Source organism: Tiliqua scincoides, chromosome 1, assembly GCF_035046505.1.
Source record: "Tiliqua scincoides isolate rTilSci1 chromosome 1, rTilSci1.hap2, whole genome shotgun sequence".
NCBI classification, from domain to species: domain Eukaryota; kingdom Metazoa; phylum Chordata; class Lepidosauria; order Squamata; family Scincidae; genus Tiliqua; species Tiliqua scincoides.
The window spans coordinates 26869437-26885038 of NC_089821.1; the positions used below are offsets into that span (position 1 = coordinate 26869437).

The window sequence follows — 15602 nt, forward strand, 5'->3', positions numbered from 1 at the left end:
GCCTTGTACTCCATCTCACCCCCCCCCCCATTCAATTGCCATTCTTGAGAATATTTTTCCCCTATAAAGCACATACAGATGTTGTGTGTCTGCCACAATCAGTAGGCTCAGGTGAGTAATGGGAAATGGCAGCCCTTGGCATGTCCTTGTTTGCCTTACTGCAATTTCCCCATAATTGCACTTCCTAGCTGTTCAGCATCTGCGAAAGATCAGTTTGTGACACAGCAAAATCGGCCTCACACTTTTTTTGTTCTTTGGACTGCAGTGTCCTCCCTTTGGTTTATACAATTTAAACAGGGGTGGGGGAGAAGCCAGGGGGAGAGAAAGCTCATCTTTTATGCATAGGGCTTAAATCTGAATTGTAAAGTCAAGCAAGAACTCAACCCTTGAAGCTCATTCTGGTCCTAGTAAATCTGGTCTTAGGCAGTTTAATTGCTCCAGTCTTGAGATGAATGCACTCAAGAATGCATAAATTGGAGAACATACTTCAAGGTCAAAGTGTGGGTTATAGTGTAACTGTAAAGAGATGCAAGCATCATCCATACAGGTAAAATGTCATTTTCTGTTCAGGTCATGTAGTATCTTCAATTTCTGGTATGTATGCTTGAGATAGAAACAGCTATCAACATTAACAGCAAATCTGTTGAGAACCAAGACAACAATAAGACAGAAATGGTCTGATACCAGTGGTGTTGCTAGGGGTGTGTGGGCCACACTAGGTGACGTGCACAGGGCGAACAACACCTCTACTGGCCAAAAAATTTTAAATCTTGGTATTTTCAAATAATACCATCATGTTGCATATCATTTGATGTGTAATTTCATGCAGAATCCAATGAAACAAACCATGTTGAAATATCTCCATTCTATCAAGAGTTATAGCCCAAAAACCAGCATGTGTGGGGCAATGGTGCATCTCCACGCCCACAGCATGGGAGGCGGTCCATCATGGGGGTGACATGCTGGCCTCCCAAACCAGGTGACACAAACTCCAGTGATGCCGCTGTCTGATATCCTTTGAATCGAGGAAATGGGAATACTAAATGAAATCAGTTGCCATTAAAGGATGTCATCTGCTGGATGACATTAGGGATGGGGTTCCACCTATACTTAAATTTTATGAACGCTTAATATCTAGGGAGCAATGTCCATAATAAATAGGAAAAGTACATTCAATGTCTATATTTTCTGCTTTCAGCACTGAGTCCCTTGAGTTTCAAAAACATGTGGTTGTGAATGAAGGACTTCTGTAAGAACAAAGGATGTCAGTATGTATTTACAAACTAAGTTATGAAATGGTTCTTCTGCAGAAATGTGATGCTCAATGTTGTTATCTTTCTTGTACTCAGTCTGAGAACTGAATGCATTTGTAGGATGATAATGGGCAAGACATCAATCATCTGGTTTTTTTTACAAATTTGTGATTAAAAACTAAGCAGAGTTATTGGCATGACTGTACCCATAAAAACCCATTAAATTTGTTCCATTAATTCTCTGAATGGTCAGACTCTTCATACTCTTTATCAGGTTGAAAGTTGGCAAGCCTAATCAAAATACAACAAAAAGGAATGAAAGATGAATTTATCCTCTTGTTCTCATTAAAGTCTCATCTCGCCCAGCAACAGCTGTAGCAGTTTTGGGACTTATCGCAATTGCCTTGTCTGCACCTCTTCAGCAAATTCTTAGGACTCATTTTACTCTGTTTAGCTGCACTTCTGGTTGATTTCTGCTGTTTGCTCCAAGGTCATAATGCTTAATACCTATCTTCATTCCTTCAAGAGGTGTATTTGCTACCATCAAGTACATGAAAACTCTAGGTCAGTGTTTCTCGAACTGTGGGTTGGGACTCACTTGGGTCGCAAGCAATTTCAGGTGGGTCCCCATTCATTTCAATATTTTATTTTTAGTATATTAGACTTGATACTACCCTGGTATGTGACTGCATTTGGGGAAATGTTACATAAGAACATAAGAACAGCCCCACTGGATCAGGCCATAGGCCCATCTAGTCCAGCTTCCTGTATCTCACAGCAGCCGGTTACACATACCGGCTCTGTATCTCAAAATCAGGCGGTTGCACATACACATCATGGCTTGTAACCCGTAATGGATTTTCCCTCCAGAAACTTGTCCAATTCCCTTTTAAAGGCGTCCAGGCAAAATGCCATCACCACATCCTGTGGCAAGGAGTTCCACAGACCAACCACACGCTGAGTAAAGAAATATTTTCTTTTGTCTGTTCTAACTCTCCCAATACTCAATTTTAGTGGATGTTCCCTGGTTCTGGTGTTATGTGAGAGTGTAAAGAGCATCTCTCTATCCACTCTGTCCATCCCCTGCATAATTTTGTATGTCTCAAATATTTCCCAGATGTTACACATCTGTACTTTTAACAGGCTACTATGCATATGCTTTTAACAATGATAGTCAATGGGGCTTACTCCTCGGTAAGTGTGGGCAGGATTGCAGCCTAGGTTTGTTAAGCATTTTCCTGCTTGGTGATGTCACTTCGGTGGGTCCTGACAGATTATCATTCTAAAAAGTGGGTCCCGGTGCTAAAACTTTGAGAACCACTGCTCTAGATATATTAGAAGGTGATGGTTTAAACCATCTAATCAACTTTAAGTATACAAAATTAACCATTAGTCGCAATACAATGTAAGTGGCTTTGTTAAAAGGCAAGTGACATGGTGATTTCTGATTCTATATAAATCAGAGTTCCTGAGATTTTTTAGTTGAATGGGTTCAGATATCTCTATAGCATTTGCATGTTATATCATACTAAGGATGTGCTTAATCTGCCTATTGAAACGAGTTATACAGTGTGATCCTGAGCATATTTACCCAGAGATCCACTGAATTTAATAGAACTTTCTCCCTAAAAGTGTGTTTAGAATTGCTGACTTGAAAGTGTTTAATATTGGCTGGGTCATGCTATATAAGTCAGGGAACCTGCAAATGTTTTAGAAAAGTACATATCTGCATTAAAATCTTATGGAGGTTCTGTATTATTATCAGTCTAAGTACCATGCTGTACTTAGGTCACTCCCAACCATGGGAGAAAGCAGCTGATGATAATCAGCTGAGAGCAGAAAGAGAGGGTAGGACAAGCCTTTAAAGCTGAGACTTGGGCAGGAAGGAGGGAGGTTGACTAGTCAAGTTGGAAGGTTGGTGGAACAGAAGGGATTAAGGGGAAGCTGGAGAAAGCAAGAAGGAGGAGAGGAGGATTGGTGGAACTAGAGTGCAGAGATAGAGCCAGAGTATAGTGAGGACCAAGACTGGCCTCTGAAACCTGGTAGAAGGCAGAACAGGCAAAGGTGTGAATTTAGCAGGCATTACTGACTTGAGCCATCTCCTAGTTAGGGTCAGGCCAGGGGCAGTCCCAAAAATTCAGTTGGCCTTGCCCTTCCATAGACGTGGGGGAGACTGGGTGCCAGCAGATGCCTTAGGCTCTTTGGTACCAACAAAAGCCTTTTTTACAGGCTATTTCCTAGGTGGAGAGCTACCCCCTGACTCGTGGCTTCAAGGACATCATGGAAGAGGGTGAAGTAACCTAGCGGAGAGGTCATAAGAACATAAGAACAGCCCCAGTGGATCAGGCCATAGGCCCATCTAGTCCAGCTTCCTGTATCTCACAGCAGCCCCACCAAATGCCCCAGGGAGTACATGTAATAACAAGAGACCTGCATCCCGATGCCCTCCCTTGCATCTGCCATAGCCAATTTCTAAAATCAGGAGGTTGCACATACACATCATGGCTTGTAACCCGTAATGGATTTTTCCTCCAGAAACTTGTCCAATCCCCTTTTAAAGGCGTCCAGGCCAGACACCATCACCACATCCTGTGGCAAGGAGTTCCACAGACCAACCACACGCTGAGTAAAGAAATATTTTCTTTACACTCAATTTTAGTGGATGTACCCTGGTTCTGGTATTATGTGAGAGTGTAAAGAGCATCTCTCTATCCACTTTATTCTTCCCCTGCATAATTTTGTATGTCTCAATCATGTCCCCTCTCAGGCATCTCTTTTCTAGGTTGAAGAGGCCCAAACGCTTTAGCCTTTCCTCATAAGGAAGGTGCCCCAGCCCAGCAATCATCTTAGTTGCTCTCTTTCTAGTTCCACTATATCCTTTTTGAGATGTGGCAACCAGAACTGGACACAATACTCCAGGTGTGGCCTTACCATAGATTTGTACAACGGCATTATAATATTAGCTGTTTTGTTCTCAATACCTTTTCTAATGATCCCAAGCATAGAATTGGCCTTCTTCACTGTCGCCGCACATTGAGTTGACACTTTCATCAACTTGTCCACCACCACCCCAAGATCTCTCTCCTGATCTGTCACAGACAGCTCAGAACCCATTAGCCTATATGTAAAGCTTTGATTTTTTGCCCCAATGTACATGACTTTACATTTACTTACATTGAAATGCAGCTGCCATTTTGCTGCCCATTCTGCCAGTTTGGAGAGATCCTTCTGGAGCTCCTCACAATGGTCTTCACCACTTGGAAAAGTTTGATGTCGTCTGCAAACTTAGCCACCTCACTGCTCAACCCTGTCTCCAGGTCATTTATGAAGAGGTTGAAGAGCACCGGTCCCAGGACAGATCCTTGGGGCACACCACTTTTCACCTCTCTCCATTGTGAAAATTGCCCATTGACACCCACTCTCTGTTTCCTGGTCTTCAACCAGGTCTCAATCCAGGAGAGGATCTGCCCTCTAATTTCCTGATTGTGGAGTTTTTTCAGTAGCCTTTGGTGAGGGACCGTGTCGAATGCCTTCTGAAAGTCCAGATATATAATGTCCATGGGTTCTCCCGCATCCACATGCCTGTTGACCTTTACAAAGAATTCTATAAGGTTTGTGAGGCAAGACTTACCCTTACAGAAGCCATGCTGATTCTCCCTCAGCAAGGCCTGTTCGTCTATGTGTTTTGAGATTCCATCTTTGATGAGGCATTCCACCATCTTACCCGGTATAGATGTTAGGCTGACCGGCCGATAGTTTCCTGGGTCCCCCCTCCTTCCCTTTTTAAAGATCAGCGTGACATTTGCTATCCTCCAATCCTCTGGCACCGTGGCCGTTTTGAGGGACAAGTTGCATATTTTAGTCAGGAGATCAACAACTTCATTCTTCAATTCCTTAATAACTCTTCGGTGGATGCCATCAGGGTCTGGTGACTTATTGATCTTTAATTTATCAATGAGGTCTGAAACATCTTCTCCTTTAACCTCTATCTGACTTAATTCCTCGGTCAGGAGGGGCCGTTCGGGCAGCGGTATCTGCCTGAGGTCTTCTGCCGTGAAGACAGATGCAAAGAACTCATTCAATTTCTCTGCCATCTCTAAGTCTCCTTTTATTTCCCCTTTCCCTCCTTCACCATCCAGAGGGCCAACTGCTTCTGTGGTGGGTTTCCTGCTTCTAACATATTTGAAGAAGCTTTTATTATTCCCCTTAATGCTGCTGGCCATGTGTTCCTCATAGTCTCTCTTGGCCTCCCGTATCACCTTCTTACATTTCTTTTGCCACAGTTTATGTTCCTTTTCATTCTCCTCATTAGGGCAAGACTTCCATTTACAGAAGGAAGCTTCCTTGCCCTTTACGGCCTCTCTAACTTGGCTTGTTAGCCATGTGGGCACCCTCCTGGACTTCTTCCTTTAGGGTATACACTTCTACTGGGCCTCTATTACTGTTGATTTGAGCAACCTCCATGCACTCTGTAGAGATTGGACTCCTGTTACCTTCCCTTTCAACCTCCTTCTAACCAGCCTCCTCATTTGAGGGAAGTCCACCCATCAGAAGTCAAGGGTTTTTGTGAGAGATTTGCCGGGTATTCTTCCCCTGATGTGCACATCGAAACGGATCGCAGCATGATCACTGTTCCCCAATGGCTCAGTAACATTGACATCTCTAACCAGGTCCTGAGTACCACACAATATTAAATCCAGAGTCACCTGTCCTCTGGTGGGCTCCATGACTAGCCGCTCTAAGGCACAGTCATTTAGCATGTCAAGGAATCCGGTCTCCTTTTTGTGACCAGAACACAAATTGACCATATGAGGATAATTGCAGTCCCCCATGATTACAACCCTGTCCCTCCTTGTCACCTCCCTGATCTGTTTCCTCATTTCAAGGTCCCCTTCCAGTTTCTGATCTGGAGGACAATAATACGCCCTCAGTATTACATCACTCCTCAGGCCTGGTAATTTAACCCATAGAGATTCTATGGAGTCAGACCCACCTTCAATCTCTGCTGGATTCGATCCCTTCCTTAACATAAATGGCCACCCCACCTCCAACATGCCCTTCCCTGTCCCTCCTGTAGAGTTTATAGCCTGGGATTGCAGTATCCTACTGATTCTTTGCATTCCACCAGGTTGCCGTCATGCCCACTATGTTAATGTTTTCCCTAGTCACCAGACATTCCAGTTCTCCCATCTTTGCTCGGAGACTTCGTACATTTGCATAAAAGCATTTGTACATGGAATGCCCCAGGATGGGCTGCTTATTAGCTCCTTCATCCCTGAATCCTCTCATTGTGCCAAACAGTCTATCACATCCCATCACGCTACCATTCCCAGTTTCTTCTCTTACTCTGTCTTTGCCTTGTTGTTCTCTAACTTCTCCATCCTAGAATAGAATAAAATAGAAAATTAATTTGTCATTGTACCCATGTACACAAGTACAACGAAATTAGGTGCTTTTGCAAGGTAAAACCAAACCAAAACAAAACAACAATACATCAAGGTCAGACAGACTACATATACAATCACCACATTATTAAAACTCTGTTCAACATTTCATAGGGATGAGTAGTCCCGAATTGGATGCCCCTTGGCTCCTGTCAGCCTTCCCCCAGGGATCAGTTTAAAAACTGCTCTGCCACCTTTTTAATGTTATGCGCCAGCAGTCTGGTTCCATTCTGGTTCAAGTGAAGCCCGTCCCTCTTGTACAGGCCTCGCTTGTCCCAAAACGTTCCCCAGTGCCTAATGAATCTAAACCCCTCCTCCCTACACCACCATCTCATCCACACATTGAGACCCCTGATCTCCACCTGTCTAGTTGGCCCTGTGCATGGAACAGGTAGCACTTCAGAGAATGCTACCTTTGAGGTCCTGGCTTTCAGCTTCTTACCTAATAGCCTAAATTTGGCCTCCAGGACCTCCTGGCTACACTTGCCCATGTCGTTCATGCCGACATGCACCACAACCAAGAAGTTAGGAGGCCCTGCCTTTTTTTTTTTTTTGTTATGGTACCCATTGTCCAATAAATCCTACGCTGATTTGATCAGTAGCATGTCCAATTTCCTATTGTGACCACTCCATGTCTGTCCAAGCCCCCCTGGAGGTACAGTTGCTCCCTGGTAGGGGGATAGGGAGATGATACACATCTTCCTCAAAGAATCCTGAGAATTGCAATTGCCAGTGTTCTCTAGGAGAGGAAGTTGTAGTTAAACAAGTGGAAACCCCCCTCCATGTCTATAGTGCAGACTATACTGTACTATAGACACACTCTGCAATAGTGGGAGGGAGAGAATATTCCAGTGGTTTCAGTGCAAAAGCATCTGGCTTTAGTATGGATCTTTCTGGGTTTTTCTTCCAAATCACAGGCAACATTATATGACGAACCTTTTTCCCTCAGTTGATATACTTTAAATCAGCTATTTTCAACCAGTTGCCATGGCATATTGGTGTGCCTTGAATGGTCCGCAGGTGTGCCGCGGGAGTTTGAAGTGGATCATTTATTAGTAGTAGAAGTGGATTTATTTATTAGATGAGAACCCCCAATGGCAGCGTAGTATGCCTTGTCAATAGTTAAAAAAACAAAAAACTGATGGAGTGCCTTGACAAATTTAGCACCTTGTCAGTGTGCCATGAGAAGAAAAAGGTTGAAACTCACTGCTTTAAATTGAAAGGAACAAGATAACCCTCTATTGACAATATATATACCAACTGCCCCCCCCGCCCCCAAAACTACAACCTTACATTTTTTCCTAAGTGAAGATTGGTCTGACACTTTTGCAATATTTTTTCTGCCAATGAAGCCCCTGTATATGAAGGGCTGAAAATTTCTACAATTTTATATCAGAATTAGTTTGTATGCTCGCATAATTTATAAGCAAGTTGGACCCCTCCATAACGAAATAGCAGGTGCTGTTTTGTGATTGTAGATGCTGAATTATAATAATGCTGATTTTATAAATAATAGATGCTGATTTTGTGATTTGTGCTAAAGAGTTTTATGTTACTCGCAGCCCTGTCCCATGCCAGACTGGGCAGCCGGCCATAGTGCTTTGCAACAGCACAACACAGTTCCACTGTTGCAAACTGGTTGCCAATGCAGCACAGCAGAACTCTCAGATGTCATCAGACCTTGTCATAGCTGCCAGAACAGGTAAAGGAGTAGGGAAGGGAGTGAAATAGGGCAGGAAGGGGGCAGGGGGAGGAAGTGATGGAGTTGGGGGACTTTATTACTTATCTATCACTGTTGTTTGTACCCAGATCTTGCACACCTCATGCAATACTAATAGGAGAAAAATCCTTTTATTGGTTTTCATCAGAAGCCTTTTTCTCACCATAAGTGGCATGCATAGGGTGCACAATGAGGCTACAAACTACAGCAAGGGCTAAGAACTAACCTCCCTCCCCCCACTTGCTGCTGTGGTTTGGGCCATTTCACATGGTCATTCCCTCCCCATCATGATTTGTTTCAACAGTGAATAAAGATCAAAACCATATCTGTTTAGAACCTTAATGTGGGGGAGACCCAAAATATTCTCTCTCTCTCTCTCTCTCTCTCTCTCTGGGGTAGTAAATCCTTTTCTCAAAATACACCATTTCCAGTAGCACAGTGCTACAGAAGCCCAAAGCCGATTTGGCACTAGTGGAATTCCTGTTGTAGAAACAAGGTGGGGGGAGGGAAAGATAATTGTTCCAATTATGGCACAGGTTCCCACTAAGCTACTTGGTCTGTAGTCCAGTGCTAACACAAGACAGTGGGCCGCTCCTTTAATCTTATTCCTCCAAACCCACCAGTCTGATTTGCCTTGCATCAGACAGAACCTTGAGCCAGCCATGAGTCACCTGGAAGCAATCTCTCCTAAACCCGCTCTTTAAGAGCTATAGTCATTCGCTTTGATAGTCCCAAATTGCATCTCCTTTTTTTTTTTTTTCAGAAGGCCAGCAAATGGTAAATTGACCCTTGCTAGCCTAACAAAAGGAGACACCGTGCCTCTCAGGCTATCAAAAGGATATTATTCAACCATAGAACTTCATCGTGAGGCAGTCGGCTTCAAAACCTGGTCTGGGGAAGTGCAGCAAACCTCACACAAAATAAAAGCAATGGATGTCATTTTGCTGTTGCTTCTTTGATGGGCAGGAAACTGGAAACTTGTACAAAAACCGTTCCAATTTGTCACCGGGGCAAATTATGCCTATCAAAGAAATACCTACATTTACTGAATGGGCATGTTTGATGGAGCTGGGAGAATATTCATGGCTTCCAAGGATAGTGCAAGAGGATTCTTTGTAGTGGCTGCACTGTTGTCTCAGGGCGCAATCCTAACCCCTTATGCCAGTGCTTTCCAGCACTGGCATAAGGGCAATGCAGCTCCCAGGTAAAGGAAAAAAACATCCCCTTACTTTGAGGAGGCCTCTGGGAGTAACACCCAACTGCAGGATGCAGCACATGTCCCATTGGCACTGCTATGCCAGTGCTGGAAAGCACTGACATAAGGGGTTAGGACTGCGCCCTCAGTTAGGGAAGAAGTTCCTAAATGGATAGGAGCTTGAGGGAAATAGGAAAGGGGTGGAAAACAGCAAAAGAACAACTTTTGAAGTCCTCTCTTCAGATGCTTCTGAAGGGCACTTCTGTTTTGCTGCCCCCCCCTTCACTGTCTGCAGAATTTGGTATCTGCATGGGGTCCTGGAACGAATCCCCTGTGAATACTAAGGACCCACTGTTCTTCCAAATAAGTGTGCTTAGGAAACTAGTTGGGCAGCCCAATCCTGTCATGGACTTATGCTGATGGATCGCGCAATTCATTAGTGTAAGCCATGCTCAAGCAGTGTGATAGCTGAGCCGCCATGATACATTATGGAGCCACTGATAAGAAAGGGTGGGGAGCAGGCCCGACGCAAGGGGAGGATCTGGGTGGCAGCAGCACACGCAAAGATCCTATCTCCCTTTTCCCAGTGACATGCCCCCTGAGGCTCCTCTGACTTGCGCCAGCTAAATAGCTGGCATAGTATGTCCACAGAGACCCATTGGAGGCCAGGTTGGCATCCTTCAGTCTCGGAAGACTATGGTATCACGCTCTGAATGGTGGTTCTGGAACAGAGTGTCCTCTCCAGTGCGCGAAGCCTGGGTAAAGTAGGTATGGAGGATAGGCTGTTACCCATGCAGCAAATCCCCCCTCTCCAAGTCGCTGGAATGGTCTAATGGAAAGGCAGAGGCCAATACGGTTGGTTCCAGCGGCGTCGCAGGAGTTGCCAGAACGTGAACTGCCTCAGGGACTCCGGCTCTGGATTTTGCCTCGAGTTTGACTCCTGAAGCCTTTTCCATAACTGGAGGTAGCCACAAGGCAGTGGAGGTTTGGGATCAGAGTTTTCCTTCTCTCAGATGTGCTGCCTTCCCAGGCTGACGAGTCCCATCTTCCCGGTGGCTGTTTAGTTGCCTCTTACGACAAGTACAGCCAAACTGAGGGCCTATTCTTATCCGCAGCCCCCAGGGGAGTGGAGGCCAGGTGGCTTCCAGGGAAGTAAGTAAAAAAGATTTTTAGCGCACACTCCGTTGGCGGCGCTACATGCTCTGGGCTGGCAAGAGTTAGGATTGGGCTGTTAGTTATTTAGTGACACTACTGTAAAGCAAACCACAGATGTTTTGAGAGGGCCAGATCATCCACCAGATGTATAAGAAAATTGTCCAGGGACTATGAAAGAAGGGGCTGCAGCAGCCAACAGCACCCAAGGAGGAAGCTGTGGCAGAAGTGAGGGAAGAGGAAGACAGATGTGCTGGAATAACTGGGTGAGGGAAGAGGGATGGGATGGAGGGCACAGAGCCAGTCCTTAATGACTACATCTCTCCCTGGATTTTGGTCTGCTCATTTCTTATAACATTTAGGCACTCTGGGCAACCGCAGAATGAAGTAGCACAATTTAATTTTTTGTATGTGAATTAGAGATGGTCTCAAGCTGCAAACTTCAGCGCCAAATCACGACTGTGGATGGATCAGATTCATGGTTGGTTAAGGTCTATTCCTTTTACAGAGATGTTTTATCCCCCCCCCCCCGTAATGGAACTTTTGGCTCTTAGCAAAGAACGGGTGCTTGTTATTTGTTAGATTTCAACCAAAATCAGTCCCCAGTGGATCTCTCTTTCTTTGCAAAAGGTTCCAAGCTGCTGTAAATTTCATATGCTCCATTTTGTTGTTATGGCAGCTAATTAAATTGCTGCAATGAAAAGAACATCAGTTTCCCGACTGCTGCTGTCACATCTCCGTTTCTTCAATAACATTGAGTACTGTACTTTTCATAAGCACAATTTGTCCACAGAAGGATGTTGGTAACCAAGCTTCTTTTTATGCAGTTCTTTCATTAGCCCAGAAATTCAAACTGATACTACTCCACCTGGCATTTAGGATATCATTTAATAAAGTCCATAAACAAAACCTCAGTGTCTTCAGGCATTAAAGCTGCATGACTGGATTTTATTTAAGCGGGGTGAGCATTGTGGTTCATGATTTTGGGTCAGCTTTTGGGTTTTGGGTCAGCTGCTAGTTATAGTAGTAGTAAACAAACTGCAATCCTTAGCACAACAAAAGGTCATCAAAGGGTCTTCCCGGCTCAGTTCAGCTATCACACCAAGCTGTGGCTCGTACTAATCATGGTTAAAACCCCATGGTTTAAAACCATGGTTAAAGCATGGTCTGAACTTCCAAACACAACTTCCCTCTTTTCATTTTCCCTTCTTGGCTCTCAGCTTTTCAAGTGCACCCATTCACGCCTATCTATGGGACAACAACCTCTCAAGGCAGAGCAATAACTGTAGTTTGTCCATGGTTTTGTGAATGAAAATGACTTGTGACCATGGCAAGCCATAGTTTGTTTGGTTTATCAGAACTGTGGTTTGATGTCCTAGTCCAGCAGCTCCATGCAAACCATGGTCTGTGAGCTGACACAGGTGTAGGTGTAAGAACAAACCATAGTTTTGCTTTACAATGGACCCAGTTTGGAAGACACTTTAATGTCCTTACCAGCCCCAAAGGCTTAAGGACATGCACTAACCATGAGCACATTCATCCTGGCCTCTTCCAACATGCGGGAGTGATGGAACAGCCTAAAATTAAGCAAGGGGAGGGGCCAATGCATCCAGCGCATGGCTTATAACTGATAATTTGCACAAGACTGGTCAGAATGTTAAAGTCCCATCTAAACCAGCCTCCTGTCTCTTGGATGTCTGAACGCACTCTTAGTATCATTATCCTCACTGACAGGCCACTAAGCAGCAACTGTTACCCTGCACATGCCCGATCTTGTCTGATCTTGGAAGCTAAGCAGGGTCAGGCCTGGTTAGTACTTGGATGGGAGACCGCCTGGGAATACCGGGTGCTGCAGGCTTCTACCATAGTCTTTGGAGACTGAAGGTTGCCAACCAACCGACAGGCCAATCCTACCCCTACCATCTTCCTCATTGCAACTGTGCTGATGGAGCTTGTGCTGCATGCTATGGGTTTGTGAGTAAGTAAGACTCTTGAACAAAGTGGGACTTATCTTTGAGTAAACATACACAGTTGATTTCCTGAGGTCATACAGGGTCTGATTTTAATTTATAGCCTGATCCTATTAGGGCCTTCACCAGTGGCACAAGTGTTCTGGAACCATAAGATGCTTTATAGCAGGGGTGTTCAATAGGTGGATCGCGAGGCAAAATGAGTAGGTCGCGGAGTGCCGACCCCCCCCTTCAGGTGCCTCTGGGAGGAAACGCCGGGAGTAAGGCCCATTGTACTCAATGGGGCTTACTCCCAGGTAAGTGTGGCTAGGATTGCAGCCTCACAGCCTAATCCTAGGCATGTCTACTCAGGAGTAAGTCCTGTTATACTCAGTGGGGCTCAAGGTACACCAACATAAATTGTACACATAAATGTTATATGTTATGATGGCGCGAACATTGTAAAAAAAACTCTGGTAGATCTCCGGGCCTTGCTGGGTTTCAAAGTAGCTCTCGAGCCAAAAAAGTGTGAGCACCCCTGCTTTATAGTTTTTACAAAATTCAGCAGGAGACACCTGCTGGCACCAGTACATTTGCACAGAAGATGAGAAGGAGGTGGGGGGAGGCAGAACAGGATGGCAATGGGGGCTGGGAGGAGGGCAGATCAGGCAGCCGCACACACCAAGACTGAACCCCCTTCCCAACCTCGATCCCCTGACCTGGGTCCATGAGGACATGAACCAGCAAGAATGCTGGCTCAAATCTGAGTAATAGGCTTACTCCAGGGTGAGGCAACAAACGTTCCCTTCCATCAAGAAGGCGTCTGGAGGCTGAGACCCCACCAGTGATTTCTGGGAGCAGAAGGGAAGGAGAGAAAGCAATCAGCATGACTAAGGGCACAATCCTAACCAACTTTCCAGCACCTAGGTAAGGGCAATGCAACTCCAAGGTAAGGGAACAAACATTGCCTTACCTTGAGGAGGCCTCCGTGACTGCCCCCCAACTGCTGGATGCAACATATGCCCCACTGGCACAGCCATGCCAGTGCTGGAAAGTTGGTTAGGATTGCACCCTAAGGCTGACTGGGCACAAGGAGGGCTGAGATATTGTGAGGTGCAGGGGAGCATTAATACTATAAGAGAAAATGTGGGCCTGAATGGAGGTGACTCCAACAACAGAACAACAATACACACCCACCTTTTACCACTACCAAGTGGTAAAGGAGGGCAGGGAGGGTTAAAGCTGAGTTTGATCAAGGCCCCTTACAGCTGCCATCTACTCTCTTTAAAAAGCAAACACAGAGCAAGTCCTACATTCCAAATCGTATAATTTAATTATGAATAATTCCAGAATTATGAATAATTCTGGTTGTTCCAGAACCACCTTTCAGAGCGCGATACCATAGTCTTTCGAGACTGAAGGTTGCCAACTAAGATGACTAAAATTAAGATCAAAAGGAACATTTTTATAACAGCACCCTTCTGTGTTGTAATTGCTTTGGCCCAGGGGACACCCAAGAGTCATATGTTTGCCCACAGGCAACTCTTTGGAATTACACTAGCTTTCTTTATGGATGTCCAAGTTACAGGCAGATGTGCTCACGCTTTCACACAGGTGCAGTAGGTCCTTCAGTGGTGCTTTTGCACAGGTGGGATACTTCTGTGCCAACAAGAACTGGCTGTTTTGGAGAAGGAGCTCTGGACACTCTCAGCATTTTAGTGGCATTGAGAGGAGATCATGCAAACCACTTGGGGGGTTGTGAGCAGTGTCAGGAAAGGGGGGAGAATAATCAGTGGATACTCTCAGTGCTCTAGTAGCACTGAAAAAGACTTCCAAACTTTTCTGGAGGGATGGGACTGTGGTTGTGTGCACATGTGTCGGGCACCTTGCACAGGACTTGACCCAAGGGGCTTTGAGAACCTGGTGCCAGCAGTGGACTAAGGGCCCAACCCTATCCAACTTTCCAATGCCAATGCAGCCACAGCTGATCCCTGAGATAAGAGAACATTTGTTCCCTTATCTTGAGGAGGCCTCCACGACTGTCTCCCCACCTCAGGATGTAATGCATGTCCCATTGGCACGGATGCATAAGCGCTTGACAGTTGGATAGGATAGCGCCCTAACTCCCTAGAGGTGTTAAGGACATTTGAAGATGGTTAAAGGGTATTGGTGGGGTTGACATGACTCTACAACTCTGCAGTTTATCAAGTATTGCTATAATTCTATCATTTTCAACAACAACAAAAATTTCACAAAGCAGTTTGCATAGCAAACTAAAAGAAAAGATGATTCTCTGTTGCAGAAGGTTCACAATATTTAAAAAAAAAAAAAAGACCCAAGGGAATAACTGGCAAAGAGACCCTGGAAAAGATGCTGTTCTGGGGTGCAGTGGGACAGTTGTTCTCGCCTTGCGAAATATAAAAGTGCAAGGAGGGGACAAATGGGGCGGGGCCTGGGGCAGAGAGGGGGTGTGTCAAGGATGGGAAAGGGGCAGTGTAACATCCATGGTAGGAGGAAGCCCCTTCCCTTGGTGATTGTAGTCCAGGCCTTCCAGCCTGAGCCTTTTGGCCCAGCGCCCGGGCTCTGGAGGGCCCTGACCCGGCTGGCCAGGGTCAGGCTGGCTGAACTTGGGAGGGCCCACAGTACCTCAGTGATGACTCCCTTGTCAGTTAGCCCCCAGGTTGCAGTTGGCGGCACGCACCCTTCTCAAGAAACCGGTCTCTCCAGGGTACGCCCTCTGGGTCTGGGCAGGCCCCGGGTCAGGGAGGTCCCTGCCCCAGCCCCCTCTCTCTAGAGCAGACAGCAGCCCCCTCCCTATGGAGGCCTCTCTCCTTTCCCTTTGGCCAGGGAGGCTTTTCCCCTCTGGCTTTCCTCTGGCCTTCCACCCCT

General features: G+C 45.6%; 1 pseudogene; it reads left to right on the forward strand.

The window, feature by feature from the left end:
* Positions 1-12502: 12502 nt before the first annotated feature.
* Positions 12503-12622, forward strand: LOC136637241 (5S ribosomal RNA; annotated as a pseudogene).
* Positions 12623-15602: the final 2980 nt, after the last annotated feature.